This window comes from Diprion similis, chromosome 8 (assembly GCF_021155765.1).
Source record: "Diprion similis isolate iyDipSimi1 chromosome 8, iyDipSimi1.1, whole genome shotgun sequence".
Taxonomy (NCBI): Eukaryota; Metazoa; Arthropoda; class Insecta; order Hymenoptera; family Diprionidae; genus Diprion; species Diprion similis.
This window is the reverse complement of record NC_060112.1, coordinates 14,830,269-14,850,873: the sequence shown is the minus strand read 5'-3', so window position 1 is coordinate 14,850,873 and position 20,605 is coordinate 14,830,269. Positions and strand designations below refer to the sequence as shown.

Here is a 20,605-nt window from a genome sequence, read left to right as displayed (position 1 = left end):
TACACCAAAATGCTAACGCATTCCCACGTAGGTAGACGATTCCAACCTTGGAGGGATCGCGGATGCTGAAATATTTCAAGACGATCATGAAAGGCCGAAGAAGCTGGCAGCCGTCCTATCAGAATGCGGTTTTTTTAATGGGGCAATCAGACGGTTCAATCAATTCCCAGGACACAGCTAGGTATGACTTAGTCCTTGTCGGGATGCATAAGTTATGCTTTATCAGAACGGTTTCGCCTCCAATGTGAAGAAGGCTACGATCTTCGGGCGGAACCTTCGGGAAGGATTCGAGCGAAAGACCCGCCAGCCGAGCAGCTCGTGAAACTTAATGACGCGTGTGCAAGACCAAATGCCATCTTGCCTAATCTTGACACTGAAATCTCTCGGTAACGCGAATACCACCTCGGGCAAACATGACGAACACCATCGAGTGTACGACAGTAATTAACGATTGTTGTTGCAGGAAGTTACGCTTCCTACACCCAGTGTCCATACGCAGAGATGTAAGCGGTTATTTATGTAACTTTTGCATGTTCACACGTGACCCCAAGAGTCCGCCCGATTCTTCATAATTTTCGGAAACAGTTTCAACGAAATTCTTTTTTTTTTTTCTAGCCGGCGCGCCTATGAAACACTTTGCTGCAGAGATCGTGGATACCATTTGCGTGTTTAACAAACTGTTAACCGTCGTGTTAGATCCTCGCCCTACACACGAATTTTCAGCAAATTTGTAAGGCGGTGTAATAAACGCACTGATCACGCGAGGAACGTTTTTATGGCTTGAAAAGATTGCGTTTTTTTTTTTTTTTTTTTGTTTGTTTGCTCGTTTTGATAGTTTAGCGATTTGTAAAGGGAAAAAAAATTCAAAGACTCCTTTTCAATAATATTTCTTTTATTTTTCTCACGCCTCGTTTACACCGGCCAATCCCAATTAATGTCGACTCTTGACTGATCTAACGAGTTAGCGGTTGGTTACGCTTTGACGAGTAAAGTGGAATCTTAATATGCAAATAAAAGCCGTCCCGATGATTCGTATCGCTATTCAACGAGTATTGATTTCAATGCATAGGAAAAAAAAAGAATGGTAATAACAACGGGGGGAAAAACGAAAAAATTTGCCGATATGGGATCTCACTTCATTCATTTGTTTCGCTAATTTCTCATGACGTCATTGGCACGTACGTCGTTCGCTTTACATAATATACATAATTGGAATATTATTATCACTATGTTTCCTCTCGCACGATTCCTTGACTGAAGTGTGTCTGTGAGTGAATCTGTTCCCCTCCAATATTCCCAGTCAATCAAATATTCCTCCTCGCACTTCCTAGTCTTTTGTTGTGTCCGAGATTCGGTGACCATCAATGAGCTAGTCATTTTTCGTATATCGTCCTGGCTGTATGTAGAATTAAACACCTGTAACAGCCTCGTCGCTCAATTTGCCATTTACAATTTTTATTGGCAGCCTTTTTTTTCGTCGCGCAGCTCTGACATTTCGCACAGTCCGCTAATCGTTTGGTTTTGTCTGTTTTTGCTGCCTTATCAGGCAAGCTTGTCCCTGACGTTGTCGAAAAATTATAGCCAGAGTAGATTATGGTTATATTCGAATTCTCTCATTAGTTTATATTAAGCCCGTTTCGACCCACCCGAATTCTTTTAATCGGATGTTAATGATACGTCTAATGGCGAAAATGAATACTTACAAGATTTGATTTTTTTTCACCAAACCGTGATTCAATTTGAATCGGCGAATGACCGCTACTCCAAACGGTAAACGATCACGAGTGCTTGGTCGTGATTCCGGGTCGTGAATTTGACTAGGGGCATCGCGAACAGGATAAAAAGCTATGAAGACCCGTTCAATTGAACGGGAAAAAAAGGTCCATGTATATTTGTGCATGTATATTAACCGACAAACAACCGGACACCTTCTAACAGTGGGATAACTCCGTATACCTATATATATATGTAAATAAATACGTTTATATGCATAAATTCGCCGCAATGAAACATCACGCATACCTACGTATGGCTCTTCAACAATGATTTACTACCATTCTTACAATCGCTTACTACACGAGAATGGCTGCTGCACACGGCGCTTACCTCCGGTTCAAAAACGCTCGCAGGCATATAGTATAAAGTAATTGCGAGAACAGGATTAGCACGACTGGATATTTTCGTCTCCGAAGATGTTTTCCTCACAGGGAAATATATGTATAATGGAATGGGTTTTCTTTTTTTTACCCCCTTATCTTTAGGTGTTATTCTTGAGCCTCCTCTTCATGTTCTTAGTTTCTTTCTTCGACTCCTTTTCTTCGTCTACTTCTATTTCGACTATTAAGACATGCATGGTAACGTGATCTTCAAGCTAACGCATGTTGGAATAGAAAAGAACACGGGCCGATCTGCCAAGTCCGAATGATATAGTAATTTGAATTATACAATGGCCATTCATAGACTGACGAGAGTTGATAGGTTCAATTTGAAGCGTAACTGGTTTTCATGAAATCCGTGGCACCACTCGCGTACCTACCTTTTTTTTCTTTCCACAACATTTTTCTTGTCTTTTCTTTTTCGTTATTTTTTCTTTCTCTCTTCCTTCCTTTCTCGGCATCGCTTCATCTCAAGGCGAGCAGAATTTCTCCGCACGTCTGCCCCCCGGGCTCAGTGAACTTGACAGCCTTGCTATTACGAGTATATACGCCTGGCGACTGTATTATACATGTATATAGAAGAAAAAAAGAAAGAAAGAAAGAAAGAAAAATAGTACAGAATGAAAATGGCGAGCGGTGGAGATCGTGATCCAGCATCTAGTACGAGCCTCTCAAGCTATACGTCTCTATGTTCAATACACTTAGGATATAACCAACCAACCACCTTGTACCTCACACCTCTCACCGCCGGACTAGAAAGCCAACAAACAACAGCGATCATACGAAGAAAGAATTTCTAGCGTCGACAACCATGAGGTACTCCGTGTACTTTGAAACCCCCATATGGCTTATCGTAGCTACCCACCATGAACCAACTTGGTCGGATTTTGTAACTATATGGATGTAATTGTCCGGCCATGTATCGCTTATCTGCAACACACCGTGTCGATGAATTTCAATGCCTCGGGTGTCAGTTACTTGGCAGCTGTGTCCTATACATTTCTATATATTCTATACGGGTTTCCTTTCGGCGTATTCATTTAATGGGGTTCGCCTTCTCTCGAGAGAGCAAGAAAGTCAAATGGAACTCGGTTGCCTTTTTTCTCATTTATATATAATATATGTATACATTGTATATTATTAATGCTGTATCGTTATGACAGTTCCGTACAGCGTATACCGTGCTGCAGTATAATTTCGACTCGACGTTCGAAAATTATATCTTGAAGTTGATTGTTTCCAGACCAGGAACCACCGGTTTGTTTCTGGAAAGAGGCCGTAACATGTACGTTGTACGAGAATTTTGTTCGACACTAATACCACTTTCGTTCAAAATAAAAAAGTAAATTTTTATAAAAAAGACAAGCTTAATGTCAGACAGCAGTACATAAATATTCGTTAACGCGACTGATCTTTAAAACAAAACAAAATTAAAAGATGAACACTTTCTAGTATAAAGTATAAAGTATATGTATATAGACGGTAAACACTTCGCAGCTTTTATGATGAATAACTCAGGTATAGTGCGTTAAATTAAATGATTGTACATGATATACACAGATAGTAATCATTCTCCGAGTTGCTGGTGAAATTAATCCGCAATCGATTATTCGACTAATTGTAAATCATTAGCTCTAATCGGCGTCGTACGTTATGCTTTGAAATAGGCAATTACAGAATGCTCGCTTGCGGAGGCGATGAGAAAATCGTAAATCTGATACCGCAAGTGTTTATAACCTGTACCTAACTACCTACGAGCGAATTGAACTTACCCGGATAGCACGCGAGGTTCGAATATATAGGCATATAGGTACATACCGACCGACTCTTCGTGGTGCACGAGGTGCTTGAGTTAGGATTTACAGCCTACGTGAAGAGGAGAGCGAAGAGGCGTACAAACGACGTCCTCATCTCCGCCCACACTCCAGGATCTCGATGAGCTGCCCGAGTATTCTCCGCCAATAATTAATCCCCACTTCTTCATAAACGTGTATGTATATCGCACCAATTATCCACACAAGCGCGTCGCATAGTATATACGTAAGACAATCTCACGAGATGTTGAAATGTTATTCTTTATACGGTAGTTCTGCTACCGAATGGGATCCCGACACTCCAGAGTGTTTGTTTGGCACAAAAAGGGACAAGCCCCCACGTCTATTCCTGCAGCTGCTTTATTACGATTTCCATCAGCACGACTTAGTTTCGCTTGATTCCTAATTCCGTTCGAAATGCAATTGGGGGTCAGTAAATAACAATTAACGTCGCGGAGGAAAGATTCTCGGGGTCATCGGCTGACACTGTTTGACTTTATTACCACCGAAGTCACGGCGTGACTTGAAGGTTGAATGGAAGTGTTTGCAGGATACTGGTATCGGCGCGACTTCGAACTTGTAGATCATAGTAATTAGGACTTCGTAATTTGAGAACGTCGAATGTCACGGCTCGTCAAACGTTTCTTGGCGAGCCTTGGTGCATGTGACGCTTATTACTCGCAGCCATGTAGAGAGGCTTATACCATGTATTATACAGCTAGGCGAGAAACCTTTCGACGAATTGCGATAGGTTATTTTTATGATATAATTGATTACCGATTATCGTAATGGAGTGTCGCAAAGATCACGTATTGCATAGTTTTCAGATTGGTGATCGATGCATGGCCGCCGAATTCGTTTATCTGGCGCCAAGTGAGACCAGAGATATTTTTACATGCTTAACTATAAGGAAAAAAATCTGATGCATATTGTGCAATAGAAGCTATTCGTTTGAATGACAATTTTACATTGTATGCATGCATTTTCGATGAATAAGCGAAACTGAAGGTGGTTTTCAAATGCCACAGATTCAACCTTTGATTTAGAAAATTTGAAATCGTGTTGAATTCATAGAATATATGTCACGACTTTTACTGCAGCCCGTAAATACTGTAATATTTGAAAGACGCATCGAATTTTTGTAATTTGCATGAAATCTGAAACACAGATCATCGGTAGAAGAATATAGTTAAAGTACACTAGGCAAGTGCAACTCCTGCACTGCAGCTACGTGCCTCGGAGTGAATTACTCGGCGATATCCGATTCGAATTTCGTCAAAATTATGTAAACTTAATTTTCAATCAAGTCGTCCAGCCAGTCAGATACATTACATTGAACAGGTATGCGTATACGAATACGTGTACATGCCGGGTATGCTTCTGGTCACTGGGCCAAGGTCGTCTTCTAACCTTAATCCCGCGTTAGAGCTGCCGTCGCGACGCGACGCGCCCATCGAAGGCGTCGCTTCACCTCGTATGCAAGCCTGTATTCATTTCGTGGGTGGTCGGTCCGATGCTGCTCTATTTGCTCAATTTTTTCGGCTAGTCGATTCGCAAGAATTTTGATGTTCTACAAGCAGAAATAGTGGCTGTTCTCTCAGGCTGACTTTGTGCATTCGCGCCGATGCATCACTCGTTCTGCATCACCTCGCTGCGTTTTGAATCTTTCAAATTTATCACACTTACGAGAGAGAAAATATCGTCGATTTTTTGGAACGTGGTAAAATACGAGCAGATATATTATAATTATTATACCGACAATCAAGGGCAGATCGTGGAATCGTGATGGTTGTGAAATAAATGTACATATTATACTCACTACGGACCACGAGGTCAAAAATACGTGAATATGTTTTGCTGTTTGTTCGTCGTTAATCACGTCTATTGAGTCTCCAAATATTTTCTAGCCGCGGGCAGTTGAACTTCTCCTGTAAGAAGAAATAACATGATTATTGCGTTCACACCGCTGTTATTAACTTGAGAAGGTTTTTTTCCTTCTCTCTGTAGCTGAATACCAATATTCATGCACTCTTATAAGTAGGTCCATGTGTAAGACTTTCCCACGTTATCTTCCGATCATTACAGCAATCGAAATCCTATCGAAACCAGCCCCGTGGAGAAATTTTACAAAATTCCATTATAAAACAAAGGAAAAGTAAATAATGTTGTCCCCACGTGTCCCATGCAGATATACCTGTGTAAAATGTGTTGGTGCATACTTCTATATTCTCAAATTTCAATAACAACCGAGCACCATATCGCTAATTGACAATACGAGGATCTTATCGTGGGCTTGTATCTTAAAGTGAAAGGCACTAACCGAGCACTTTTAGCGCAGCTACTGTCCATAATCGCATTTCCGTACATCAGCGCGTCTGGACAAAAGGGATAAAAGATATAAACTTTACTGCACGAAGATCTAATTTGAGGACATCGGAAATCTTATTGATCAATGATCAATGCTTGGACGTTATTGCAATGCGATTCTATCACGAACCGGCTAAGCATGCGCATCGAAACGCGACTTGGTTGAGAATCACTGACGACCGAGTAGACTCGGAGAGAATCCCAGCATCCGGTTTGGGTCCAGTTTCTTGGCCATCCTCGGGTCCCAGCTTTCGGTGATGTCATCATGGCAGAGTCCTCTGGGTCGGGAAATCCCGTCTCTATAAAACTCAGTCCAACCGACCGATCGCCTCGAGCTTAATGATCACTGCAGGATGTTAGGAGGTGTATAACCAACATGTGCAGACCGAGCGATTGTTTACTCAAAAGACGTTTAGACGTCTCATCGTGAATCCCGCAATACAAGCAACGCGATGCATGTTTCATGTTTGAACCGACTGGAAATAACCTTTTTAACTTTGCATGATCATACGTATTTTCGTTGCATATTATTGCACGCACGCGCTCGCTCCTACGCAAAGTTATACATAACGTACGTAACTGCAAGAGATTCTCCAAGACGTATACAGATGTTACACGTCTTATAGGTATAACACGCGTATTGCAAATTACTTGCAGGCGGATGATAGAGGATCGTGACACCTTTAGGGGATATATCCGCCTACCTGTGTCGACTTCGCGTTCAGATAACCTGCAGGCTACGTGACACTCGCTCTATCGTGTATTTCTAAACAGCTCATAGACACGAGTTCCTCGTCTCTTCGATATACCTAACTTGCAGATTTGCCGGTGACAAGAGGTGGGATTCTATCAGATCTGGTGGCACTAAATCACCGGCGGATCACTCGAGAGATAAGAGGAATTATAAATTGAGCTTAGAGAAGATTTATTCAACGGTGATTTGAGGCGGTGGCGGTGTATCTTGCCGTCGCTACGCCTGATAAGTATGCGTGTACTTAATAGCCACGATATACACGCGGAAACGATTAAGCATCAGATGTTAACAAAAAAGAAGAAGAAAAAAGAAACAGGTGGCACGAAATCGGTTTTAGAATCTAGGAACTATGTACATTTTTTGAACTGGACAATTTTTATTCATTTTCTTTTTTTTTTGTTTTTGCTCGTTTTTTTTTTTTACAATTCGACTAAAACTAATACTTTTCACAGATATATAATAAACAGCAATGACGTAAGCACGTTTTTCTACTTTTGGCTAAATTAATAGTTTGCTTACGGCATGACTTCCAGGAGCATTCTTGAAATATTTTAGTCATACGAATAACCTTCGTAACTTAATTAATTTATCAGAAATTCCACGTATGCCGTTTATTTAGGGTTAATCAAGTTTGTGTGAGAACCGTTTCTATGAGGTTTACAGAAACATTTTGTACTATACTAGTATCAGTTATCATTCGACCAGAGTGGTAGTTGCGAATTATTTTTTAAAATTTTTCTTGAGACCGAAAGTTCAATTTTTCCATACAATTTATATTGAACGATCGTATTATACTTATATTCAAGATATCTATAACGACATATATCTAACTGAATAAAAACTTTCAGGTGATTGTACAACTATTTTCCAGATTCTGCAATCAGGAATTTGAACCCAATAGAATCTTGTACCACTTCCTTTTACTTTTCGTCCCACCACTATTGGATCGAATAATTTCAATTTGCGACAATTGGCACTGCAGATTTGGAATTAGCAGCTCGAAATTTCCCCGGAATTGAATCAATCGATTTACAAATATCAATACTTGTATAACACCTGAATTCTAGCTAATACACCGTATCGATTTCACTGACTCATTCCGTCTGACATGTACGGTCCAGCTCTACTCGACAGCCTCAATTCCTGCAACGCGTAAGTCTGCAATCGAAACTTGCATCCTTCCATAAAAAGAAACACCTCGCCGCAGGTGTACGCTAACGAAGGGTCGGAACGCAAACATCATGTGTGGGTCGTCTCTCACCGTGTAATTGACAGTTATACAGGCAATACTCGTATGCCCACGGAGTTCGCTGATGTGTACTTTAGAATTCCATTTGCACCTCGTCTCGTAGCAATTTGCAAGGATCAAGGAGGTAAACGCAGGATGAGGCGCAGGTGGGTAAAAATCGTCCGAGAAGCTGTCGCGACGAGGCATAAAAGTGTCTTGAATGTGGGAAGCTGTCACCACGTCTCTCCACCTTGAGAACGAGTGTGATATTCGAGGCTGCGGACACGCATCGCGGAGATTTAAACGCGGGCGTAAGAAGCTCGCGTTCGATGGAATTATATGTGCAATCATGGGCGACTTCAACGGCAAACTGCCATACCTTATACCACAAGCCATCGTATTATGAGAAAATCAAGTTTGCGTTTTCTTACGAGCCCTATAAAAAAATTTCCTGCAGCTCGGCAAAAACGTTCGATTCGTTTTAAGCAGTCAATGATATTTATAACGGATACTATACGTGCATTGATACAATGAAATTTGATTCGTAAATCACTTCACAGTTTTTATTCTTTCGCTTCTTTTTTACACGATCGTTTTATATTCTTCGTCATAGTATATTGTTATACGATCTGCACAAGTCGTAAATTCCTCGATGCAATGGGACAAGGTCATCGAAACAAGCATCCAAGGGGCACGGCTGAACGTGTGCTGATATCAACCTGCACGAGACGGCGAAAATTTAATTTCTTCTTTTCAGAAATCCTGAATAACAGTAATAAAGTATTAAAGGCGAGAGAAAAAAGGCGTGTCGATTGAATTCCCGAAGGTATAAACCCGGACGTACGGGAGACTCCAAGGAGACACGCGAGGGCGGGGATCCGAAGGTGGAAAATAAGAATGTTAAAGTGAAACGGGAGACGAAAATAACAATAATAATAATAAGAAGCAGAGGCGCGCGATCAGCTCTGCGAGGCTCGCCCCCATCTTGCGGAATCGGTATTGTTTCATCCGCGTCTAAATATAAACCGATTCGTACCGCATGCAGGAGTTGGGCCAAACCGGAATGCGCGCCGAGGTTCCTCACGACTTTTATATCCTACACGTATTACATGCGAGTAGACTCATGCAAGCTGTACGGAGCAGGATGAAAATAAAACGACGATGAAACGCATCTCAGGGAATAAAAATACGTTCAATGATATTGTCATGTGGACGACATTTGTCGTCCGAGTTTTTGCAATTTACTTCCATACACGTAACCAGACACGTTTTTATTTTTTCTTTACTTTGCTATTTTGAACTACGAGTAGATTTGTAGATATCCACTTGACAGATTAATCCTGTGAGAATGGCATGCATGAGAGTGTCATTAGTTGAAAGTATCGCGTGTCATTAACTTTACAAATGATTTCTGAGAAACCCCCGCGTTTCACCGATCTATCGAATCTTAAGTACACTCTGAAAATTTACGAAGTGGATCGTGTATTTTGAAATATTGAGTTGCCCAGTACCTAAGTTGGTTTGATTTTTACTTCAGTCTATCGTAGGTATACGAGGAAGAACCAAACAAACTTATTTACCAACCCGATATATTATACACTAAGCATTCGGTGATTTAACTCAATAATTATACGATAAAGTGAAATTACAACTAACTTATCGCAGTTCTCTATCATTCATCTGCGAAACTGCGATGCAAACCGTGTGGAATGACATTTTGTCCTAGTCGTAAATTCAGCTGTTCTGCATTTTCTAAAATTTATTACATATTAGCGAAGCTTGCGGCACTAATGTTATCTCATTTTTCATCCTCTTATTGAGACTTGATTTTCTCCTTCCACAACGGATACACATCAAAGACGAATGTAGCAACATTATTTTTATTTTATTTTTTTTTTTCTACTTGGTAATAATACAACCAAGCAAGGCAGTCAACTTAACCCATCACAAAGTCCTAAGCATGTGACTCGTATTATGCAACGGTAGGGTATATTTACGAAAAAAAAGAGACCTTCGGTCCCAGCATACGTGATGAGAAGGAGAGAGATGAACTCTTGTCAGATTTGAATATCGAACGCATAAAATTCCGCGATAAATTTTCAAGAAACCGACGCGGGTCTCACTCACACTTACATATATATGTGTGTGCGTGCGTGTGTGTGCGTGTGTACTGTAACAGCTAGGCAGCACTAACAAACTATGTTATACAATGTTCATACGTATAAGGCCGAGCATCCAGGCAATACGATGGCCGAACCGGACGACATAACACAGCCACGCGGATTTGTGTGAATTTCTGACACATTGGAATTTTCATAGACCAACAATTTTAAAGTTCAGATGTCGGATTTATGCAGAATGGGATGTAAAGTATCGCCTTACCGCCTATTTTATAATGCCGGGGCTTTTTAACATCGGCAATACATGATTGCGCTACTGTGCAGGCCTTATTTCATCTCATTATATATATATATATATATATATATATAATATATACTTATAATACATGAATATTATGTAGTACTTGCTTCTTACATTAAAAATGGCGTTTATCCAGGAATGCCAATGCCAATTACACAAGATTGAATCTCTCAGTTTTGTTGCAACTTCAAGCCAAAAAATTTGTATTTATTAATTAAAAATACTTTACATCGGTAAGCAAAAGACTTTCGCAGCATTTGAGGACTAGGAGAGTCGATTTTGCATTTATGGTAATTCATTTAATGTTTTTTTTTATTTCTTTACTTTTATTTTATTGTACCTACAATTATAATTTTTCGGTTGCCCACAGATTATGCATCTAGTTTTATTAATTAACAGCTTGATTAATTAATCTCCATAAATGCCGCGTCTCTTAAGGTCACCCATTCATCATTGGTATTTACATTGTGGAGATCGTCTCTCCGCAAATTCTTCATTATATTAATGATCTAGAATAAGACGTTGTTAAGCAGTAGGCATTACTGCACTCAACTGACATTTTTCATACATCAATAAATTTAGACTTACTTATTACCGTTTTTCGAATAAGCAGATCATTACAGGTCTAGATTATCTTGAGAAAAATAGTTCAAGGTAAGTCTATAATATGAAGAAGAAACTTTATTTTCGCAAAGCAAAGTTACGGAAAAAAAAAAAAAAAAATTAAATGTTCAATTTTGTCAAATTTTACGCAATCCTTTTAATCATAATTTTATCTGTAAATCCTTGAGTAGACTGAGATGAAGTTATAGTTGTTACCTTACTCTGACTCGACTTGCCTGCAGCGAACATATGGGTAAATATAACACCAGTTGACTTTCTGTAAATAGATCAAAACAACTTTCAATGAAAAGTGAGTGGAAAAAAAACTATCCGACCTTTGAATAAAATCTTCAAGCGTATAGCAGATTCTTGTTTTTTTTTTTTTTTATTTTTTTTTTACAACTAAGGAATGCAAGGAAGTAGTTGGCAAGATGATATATACCTGCCTTGTTCAGATGTGTAAGGCTTAATTGAAGGAATCATTTTTAAATAGCAAGGTTAGGCGAAAATAGAATTCATATGTACAGGCAGCCGAAAGAGAAATAATAGAAATGAATAGAAATAAAAAATATTTGAAATTAGAGAGAAATAAAATAGCAGAAGAGTATACAAGCCATTTGCAATTTTGTTCCATTTAGGTACTAGCATGACTAATTGGTAAGTGAGAGAGAGAGAGAGAGAGAGAAAGAGAGCGAGAACAGAATTTCATGCATCTCTTCAATCCGAATGCGCGTTCTGACGACCCTACAAATATTTAGCCTTTATTTGTACACCGATAAATATGATTGCAGTTATAAAACAGGATGGCATAAGTCACGAGAATATTTTTTCCTTTACTTCAAATTTGTCTCATTATTAACATCGAAATCATTGGAACTTCTTTTTAATCACGATGAAATATTACCTGCGTATAATACTAATTTTCGTGCAAATTACAACTTGCATAATATATAAGCATCGGCCATTCAAATATTGAAAATCTCTGCTGGATGCTAATTAACGACGATCGAATGCGAGTTTGAAATACGTGCGTATAATCGTGTCGCAGTTTCAGAAAACAGTGAAACAACAGGAAAGTAATCAATTAATTAATCAGTTAATTAGAAAAAATGTAAAAGCTAGGCTCGCCTAGCACCGTTTTTATACACACATATCTATATATATATATTGTGTGAGTGAGTGCTAAATCCTCCATCATTCGGCCGGACTATGCGCAATCGTTAATTAAATCATACCTGCGTTGGCAGACGGGGCAATATTCGAGACTAATTGACACAATAAAGTGATAACTAGTTGATTACGAGTTGCTCAATAATTATGACACGTGGCTGTCGCGCGTCGGATCGATAGATATTTTCGTAAACAAGTTATCTCGAAAGATGAACGATGCTGCAGCAGGCAGCTGAGAGTCCGACACAAATTTCCATATTTCGTAAAAAATCATTGACCTGCACCGCGAGATTTCATTTTAATTTTTCTATCGCTAATGATTATTTCACTAATTGGACAATTTATAATGTAAATAATTGGCTACCGGATACTCGCAAGGACTCCGCACCACGACGTTATAAGGTTGGGGTCATCTTCTACGGCGATTCGTCATCTCCTTTGGGTAGTGAAGATTAATACTATCCTCAATTTAATCCGCGCAATGACTGCTCCTTTTTCTTATACGTACAAGCTCCTTACAGCGCTGACCATTCGTTAAACTCATCACAGTTTTTGGGAGGTCAATATTAAACCCCAAGGCACATGGGTACATAATTTCCTACAATTGGAGACACGGTGTATACTGCTGCGCAGATGTTTAGTAAAATTAGTGTTACGCACTTCTGATTACATGTGAGCCAGTAAATTTCGTAGTATTATAGGTGTACACTCGACCGGTTGAAAATCCAATGCAAGAAAGAATAAGAATAGCTAATTATTTTTGTCAAGATGGAATCACAATAACCGATTTGTTTGCAGGTCCAGGTAATTTGCATGAAAATCTAATTTCGAAAAACCATGTATATGCTTTGAGGAACTGGGAGGATTCGATGTACCTACATACGGCAGATTATACAAATTATTTTTGAAAAGTGGTTGAATATAGACGCATTGTCAGTCCCGATTTTATTCTTCTTCAAGAAACTTAATTTTTCAGACCGACAAGGCCTAATAAATTAATTCTCAGAATACTTGAGTCTTTGCATCGATATCACTAATATCTTGTCATTGTACTATTGACCAAGAAATTTAACTTTCCGAAACAAAATTGTGTACAACAAATTACTTAAAAATATCAATATTCTATACATTAACAAAATAAAAAGAATTTCAATCAGCGTAATACTTGAATCCTCTTAAAATTCCTTCTGTTGCCGGTACACATGACAATTTTAAAAAGCGCAATTGTACAGGCGTAAGATTAAGAATTTTGAACCGCACCGTTCGCGACGCCATCATGACAATGCGTGCAAAAAGGTCGAAAGTGATGTTTCTAGATAGATACACGGACGGAAAGGATTATTTGAGTCAAGTGATATTCGTTTGATTCAACTAAAGGCTGTAGTCAAATACGGCAACGCAAAACTTACTTAAATAATCAAAATACTTTTGTCGGACGACATACTTATAACGTGTTAATATAGAATTGAATCAAGCCTTTGAATGATCAGGCTGACTCCATTTATTCAAGATGGCACGACTTGAGTTCCTTGCGATAATGTGGGTTTTGTATCAAGAAAATGTGTGATTGAAATGACGAAATTGTTGTATCAAAACAAATTAAGCTTGTTTTATTTCATGATATTTTGAGTCAATATTTCAATGGTTGAAACAGGTAATTAAATTTATTTTCAAAAAAATCTCTTACATCCATGAAACACAGAACATTACGAGTTACTCGAGCGCACAAAACGTGTTTCTCGAATACCATTTATAATTTTATTGCCTCAAAATTTTGTGGGAATTACTCGATATTTAATGGATAAAACCCGTAAACTTATTGTTGTACATTATATGTAGAAGTATATCCAAAGTGAACCTGTGTCAATAATTTTTATATATTTTTAATCGATATCGATTTCGATGACTCGAAACTTGAAATTATGCTTTCTTCGTTTGTACTAGGTCTGATGGCACATTAGCTTATGTTATCCGTATCTGATTTCTTAGCCAACCACACAGTTTCATACGTTTTTCTGAAGCTATTTCTGTAGAGAGAGAGTTCACGGCTTACATTAATAGCCGTTTAAAGTACTAGTATACTGATGTTTAGGGTGAAAACTTTCTTTAGTTGATTCAAAGCATTTGATGTTTCCGTTACCTTGTAAAACTTAGTGCAACTGATTCAACCAGTTACGCCAAACAAACATCCAATCGAAGTAAGTTTTTTTTTTTTTTGCTAAAAATACATGCACTTATTTTATCTAAAGTACCTCATTCTTTCTGTCAACAAACATACGATCCGGAGGAACGATACATGAACTTCAAATGATACGATATTTAGTTGACTCAACTTCAGAAACGCATTAAAAGGTTCGCTCGAATCAACGAAAGAAAGAAAGGCTTTTGTTGAATGAACGAATTCGCTTGACTGAATCATTTTGAGAAAATTAATTAAATCAAAATTGTTGAATTGAAGTCATTATATTTGAAACTAATAAGGGATACTAGATTGCCATGAACGGACTCCACCAGAATCTATTTTGTCGCTTCAAGAATTCCTTTTCCTCCGTGTAGCGAGCAGCAAAAGCCTGGGATTGGACGTTACCGACTATTGCATATAATACTGGGATGGTATTGGAGAGCTGCGAAGGTGGCGGACGCGTCTCGTCTCGTCTCGTCTCGTCTCGTCTCGTCTCGTCTCGTCTCGTCTCGTCTCGTCTCGTCATCTCGTCTCGTCGGTGGTTACATACAGCCACCGGAGTTACAGCATCGCCCACGCGAATTTGCGCAACGAGCTTCTGCGACGGCGTCCGGCTGCCGCCTTCGGGACGAGAAGAGGAGGTCTGAGGTCTTCGAGAGCCTCGCAGAGAGCTTTGGTCCCCCCGAAGACCGCCGCTCGCCCCCTTGAGTGCGCGGCAGACGACACTTTCTTCCGAAGTGATCGGATCTATGATTCGAATTACGAAAGCGCATTCCGCGCATATTATTAACCCAACCTAACCGAAGCATCGCCTGTAAAACGGGGGAATCCATGCGTAACTAATTGCCATAAATATTCGCAATCCTGGCCAAATTTTGCAAAATTATTATACCGCCGGTTTCTGTTTATGTTAAAGATCACGGGGGTGGGGAAACTAATTTACTTTGCTGATTTGCTTGTTTATTGTTTTTTTTTTGCTCGTTTTTTAAACTTTTTAATTCTTGTTCATCTCCTTAACTGGAATTATAGGTCATCATCGTCGATCGAGGGAGTAACTTTGTTTACGATATATATATTCTGAATTTTTGAATAATCGTTTGAGGCCATCGCGAACGAGCATCGATGATATCTGCGAGAACATTGATCGTCTGCTATACATTATACACAGACACAAATATTTATAAGCGTGTGTTCATTAAAGGCTTGTTTACGTGGTAGAAAAATCGTAATTTTTTTTATATTCACTCACCACCTACCCTCCGGATTTATTATTTTATTATTTCATATAAGCGATTAATTAAAGTATCGATGAATTCCGGGCCAAGGTTCCCTGCGCAGTTGTAAGGAATTGAGTCCGGACTCCTCGTAAATGCGAAACCCACAAAATCACCGGGCGCACGGCGCACGTCTTCTTATTCAAAGACGATAATCGACGTCGTTGACGTCATCGGATCATTTCAGGAATTTCAACGAAATTCAACGCACAACGATCGTGCAACCTTCGCTCACGCCAAGATTCTGGAATCCTACTTAAAACGTCGCAATATTTCATGAATTATTCCACTCAGGCGGACCCCGGTCGCCATATATATTTCTATCGAGTATAATCATCATTCAACGCGCAGATATAATTACCGTACACATCGGCGATTCAAGCTGTGTGAAATCATAATCCAATCTCGCGAAGCGCATCGCGTCACATCAGCGGCAGTAGGTATATCGTCATACGCATCTTATAATTCTCCCGCGAATATACAGCGCGCGATACGCTTAATTAAAATAAAATAACACAGGGAAATACGTTTTGGGTGCCGAAATAACTGTCTTCAAATTTACTATTAATATTCATTCCGTTGGAGGAAACATGGATTGAATTTTTAGTGGCCTAAACACCTCATCCGAAACTGTCTGGTATAATGTTGACTCAGGCCTGCAGGAAGATAATAAAAACAACTACTGCACCGTAGATCGCTATTTTCGATTTCTAAGTCCGATACACGTCCCCCTCATAGTTGTACGCACATATTAATATATATGTAGACGGGTATGTTGGTGGGAGCAGAACGCGGCGTGTGGAATTTGACGGCGAAAAAACATCGTCGTATGTCTTAACCCTCGTCGTTTTCCCCACCGTACCTCATGAGTGCAGATATTATACGATTTTATACGACGGCACGGGCTGCACGGATATCGGTATTATATACTTCGAATCGGCTTGAAGAGAGGGCATAAACCGGTCGTCATTTTTTTTATATGACACCCCTGGGTTGTAATATCTTTTACGTAACCTGTGTAGGTATATGTGTAATGTATCCGAGGAAGAAAGTGCCAAGTTATTAATTACTGTGATTAAAAGAGCCTTGTCTGCACTCGCTAGGAGGCTCTCATCGGGTGTCCGTTATACGTCAGAAATAAAGTAGCAAAAAGTCAGCTCTAATAGACTATCTGTATGATTGACTGTTATAATTACATTGTTGTTATTCCTCTTTTTCCTCGTATATCACATTATATACCTATATTGTACATTATGTTATGATTCGAAGATGAGGAAGTATGTTGCAGTTACGGAACATCGAGATTTCATCATCGCCGTTAGGAAGATCGATGCCCATATTAGTTTATACCGTACATTTTCTCATCATCTCGTCATCGTCGTATTTTTGGCATGATTAAAAGCATATCGCTCGCCACTCACCTCACTTACGTTAGTATCACAGAATTCACATGTATTATCGTTAGGTACGGTTGCCGTAACGCAAGTATGAAAATGTTGTTCGACGTCTTCGCATTTTATGTTCAAACGCGGATACCTGGATACGTCAGGCTCGGGTTTTTACCGAAAATTATAAAATCCACTTGTACTATAAATACTCGTAGTAAATACCGTATGAACAGTAAAACTTACGGAACGGCATCGCCGCTGGAATAAAAATGATAGGCGGAAACCGTTAAGCAAAGAGCTAAATTTATCCGTAACTACATGCTTACTATGCCGGGAAGATTATTGGCAATAGGAATAATCGTTGACGATATACTACAGATGATTGCAGCGCTAAAAGTCATTGCAGTTCGATGTAACAAACGTATGAGGTTTTCATTACCTCGAAATGACTTTCTGTGAATTCGGAGCAGCTGCTTTTCTGATATTGGCTGCACCTGTCGAAGCATGAGGTGCGTTTAATACGATTACATCGGAATCCCATATAAAATTGAAACCTATACGATCATGACTGACCTCAAATGACGGCTAATGAAAATTCATGAGACCTTATATCGTCGAAAAATAAAGTAAACAATTTTTTCGATGATACACAACTCATAAAATGCATGTTTCATATGAGAGTATGCGCACTCGGAATGACCTCGAAGTATTGGCAATTCAACGTAAGTTTCGAAACGAAAATTTCCAGACTTCTGCGCTAATTTAATAGTCTACTGGAACTGTGGTGTTCAAGATTTTTACCACCTTGAAAAGCGGTGAGTCATTGAATCACTTCCTTGCTATGGTGTATGGAATTTTCAAAATTAGACTACAAACAAAATCGAAAGCTAAGTAGCACAGTGCCTGCTAGAATGGAATGGTTTTAATTCAAGCTACAAATGAGTGAGTCAAGATCAACTCTATTGTTTACTGGTACCATGTATAAATTATAAGTTGGCATCGGACTGCACAAATAATAAAACCTGTAGTCGTAACAGCAGTAATCAATTTAATGGCACACCTTCGCTGTATAAATATTAATATATCTGTGCTCAGTCAATGAATCCCACAGAAGGTAATGTAGACACGAAGCATGAATAAAGCGATCTTCTGTTGACACCGTAGGACAAAAAATTTAAACATTTCGAGTTATCATAGAAACATGTTTGATCTTGAGATAATTTTTAATAACCGCACGTTCACAAAATTATACTTCACTATCTGTGTAACAAACTCTGATCGAAATAATTAAAACACGATAACAATAAGATGAATTTACTGGATGGGTAAGATAAGGCAAAAAAAACTTGTATTATTTATTAAAAAATCCAAAATCGCTGGATCGTAAAAGAAATCTTCCTCACCTGAGTAGCATCAGGTAGAGACATCTATGAGAAAAAAATAACTCATCCGCACGTATTTCGAGCGTGCCGATAAAAAGGATTATCACACGAGTTTACAACATCGAAACTTCGAGGACAGAAGCGTTGATTAAAAGTGTAAAATTTTTATCACTGAAATTTTCAAGTATAACGAATGAAAAATTTCAAGTTACGGCAAGGTCATAGAACACAAGATTATCCAGAGATTCGATTCACCAAAACGATTCCTCCACAGCAACGACGTTATATTCTTCAATGTACGGCACGGAACAGGCTCGTGTAACGTTGGGTTGCCGCTCCTACCATCGTTAGGCGTGAATTTCAAGTTCGACAGTTCCATAATTTCTCTCAATCAACGATGTCTGAATTCAAGCTGCATAGCCACGTAATATATTGTAATCCGCATTAATGAGATAAGTTTTATAATTAGATGTTTCAAACTTTGGGTACATTGAGTTAGATTTCATGCCATGGCACGTATGGTTATAAGTAGGAAAAATGGAAGCAGTATCATAATTTGTTACCCAAAGATGGAACATTGTTTCGTTGCTGATAACTGAATGAAGAGTGCAAAGTTCGCGTTTCAAGAAGATGGATTTATATAACTTGTTTTATAGACCTATTCTCAACGGCCTCCGTGGCGCAATTGGCTAGCGCGTTCGGCTGTTAACCGAAAGGTTGGTGGTTCGAGCCCACCCGGGGGCGTTATTTTTTTTCCAGTTTGGATTATGGAATTTGCCGAAAAGTGAACAGAACGGATTAATTAATATTTATTTCTTGAGTTCGTTGAGTAGGGCGGGTTTGGGGGTAATGGCAGTTTCACGTATTATCAACTAAGTAACTGACCACGCCGGTAAGAGAAGTTCTTCGTAACCAACAACTATCGCGTGCAAGACGCTGGTAACATACCGTCGTCACTGTGAAATTGAAAAGTTGAGAAAATTCCGTACAAGAAATTTATGCACGGCGAATTTATGCATCGGGAAAATAGATGTCAATCAAATACACGAACGTGTATCGTTTATGAATATATCAATTCTTTTACAGACGACAGAAGCATCTCTATAAGATGATCAATTTATTTTTTTACAAAGTCAACTTAATTGAGCGGCAAATGTTTTGGAAAAATTTTGAAATACTTTATTTTTAGTTCTAATCGTTTTAAGAATGTTTGTATGAGGATTTATTTTTGTTTTATGATTTGTTGACCACTTCAAATTATGATTCGAAAAAATTCAATATCTGAAGTTTTGAAAATATCTGAAAAATTCCAAAACACTTTTCTATTTGCTAGAAGTGCGTTGAAGATATGTACGAGGCTAAACCTCTCTTCTGAGTTTTTCTTAAAATTCGGAACAGGTAATTGGGTTTTAATTGAGAAAAATTACGTGAGTGCTTGAATAAATATAAAAATGAGTAATGAAAATGAATCAATGATAAAGTACGTAGCGAATTAACTAGAATGTAAAATGGAAGTCTCGAGAATTTATTTAAAATTTTGTCATTCAGTGACACAACTCTTTGGAAATGTGACGAAAATTAGCTAACAAAATTATTTTATCTTCTGTATAATATCGACCTACTTCGCAAACCAGATTTTTCGTCTCAATTCTTGAAATGCTAAACATTGATTATTGTCTATTCAAGAATCAGTTTGTTGTTAGCTACCAAGAGTTTGGATGTGAAAATACGGGATTGTGAAAACGGGTGAAGCAAGACACGAAACTTGAGCCCAACATTTGCAAAGAAATCGACAGTACTTAGTTCAGTTAACAGCAAGTCGATTGCATTGCTCAACTCGCTGTTATGACTATTGGAGTTTTAGAA

General features: G+C 38.8%; 1 non-coding gene across 1 annotated transcript; it reads left to right on the top strand.

Annotated features, from left to right (window-relative positions):
• The first annotated feature begins 19,409 nt into the window (after nt 1-19,409).
• Nucleotides 19,410-19,483, top strand: Trnan-guu. The gene has a single exon. It is a non-coding gene; the product is annotated as a tRNA-Asn (tRNA).
• Nucleotides 19,484-20,605: the final 1,122 nt, after the last annotated feature.